This window comes from Mizuhopecten yessoensis, unplaced genomic scaffold, assembly GCF_002113885.1.
Source record: "Mizuhopecten yessoensis strain PY_sf001 unplaced genomic scaffold, ASM211388v2 scaffold9935, whole genome shotgun sequence".
Lineage (NCBI taxonomy): Eukaryota > Metazoa > Mollusca > Bivalvia > Pectinida > Pectinidae > Mizuhopecten > Mizuhopecten yessoensis.
This window is the reverse complement of record NW_018408296.1, coordinates 2,722-4,183: the sequence shown is the minus strand read 5'-3', so window position 1 is coordinate 4,183 and position 1,462 is coordinate 2,722.

Here is a 1,462-nt window from a genome sequence, read left to right as displayed (position 1 = left end):
TAAATACCCTGGTACTTACAGAAATAATTTTCAGGTACAAAGTGTGATAGATGATCTGATAATATATCATTTATCGCTCTTAACGAAACAGGAAATATAAATTAGAATGATTGAGAAAGCAGGCTAGCTGGAAGCTTCGATTCTACATGTGAATATTAACAATTTCTGCACCATATCATTATGTCTCCTGGCAAATAATATACACAAAAATACAACAAATAGATTAACTAGATTCAAAATGGTGTAAATAATGAAAATATCACCATAAATAAGAAAAATAACATAAACATAAAATAGTTATTTCATAGAAAAAACTGATAATGCCAATACATGTATGAACTCATTATAAACCATGAGTTATAGTCACAATACAGATTGATTGCATTAAATCTGAAAAAAATGTTATCTTAGATATCCTTCATACACGCTATCAAAGGGATAGATGTTTGATATGAACAATACATTTGTAAGTAAACACAGCATACAAAACAACACTAAGGGTCATACAGGTGGTCAACTATGCAGAATAACGACACGTGGCATGTTTTCAAATGCATTCAACACCTCAAGTTCAAGTCTTTATCTAGCAATTTTGACTGATAAACCCAGAATCCATATCAGCGTCCTCACTCAAAGATTGTCCGGTATGGCACATCTGTGTTTCGGTTCCAGTATCATCTGTTGCTGTCCCGCTACTCGCTTCTACTTGATCTGCCCATGATGTTCCTTCATCAAAATCTTGTTCTTCTTTCTTCATCCGTTTGACTGGCACTTGTTCGTCGACGTCCACATTTTCCTAATCGTTGCTCGCTGTACCCTCGATGTCGACAATCGTGGCGGGATTGGCTGCAGCTCCTGGTACATTCCTATCATCAACTGGCTGCTGTAGTGCTGATATGAATTTATCATAGGCATTTCTTAATCCGGTAAAATCTATTGGAACTACATCTACAAGAAGCTCTGGCAGCTCCGTGCTATTGTGTTTTAGAATTGGTATCAGTCTGTTGCTCGTTGGGTATTTCCCTTTCACTGTGCTCAGCATCGATAAGCAATTGCCGTCGTTGTTAAAGCCTTCAGAAATGATGAACATAAACTTCATTTTTTCCCCGTGTTCCAAGTCTTCAGCTAAAAACAAAACAAAATGAATTCACACTAGAACATTACGATGTGATTTATGCTACATGCTCATGTCAGTCAAGTTGGGGTTGTGAACAGTGCAGAGTAAAATATGTAATTATTGCATTCTGCCTACTGCTATTTGATTCCACTGGTTTTATAAACCATCTCTTACATGATTTGTTATCGTTATTATAGATTTTAAATGACAGAGATGTATAAATAAATAAAACTGTTACCTTTCAAACAATGTTTTACATTCAGTTCCTGGTTATCGTCTCTCTCCTCAATGAACGTTTGTGTCCACGCAGCATCTTCCTGACTATAGCAAAGACAGAAATCTGCT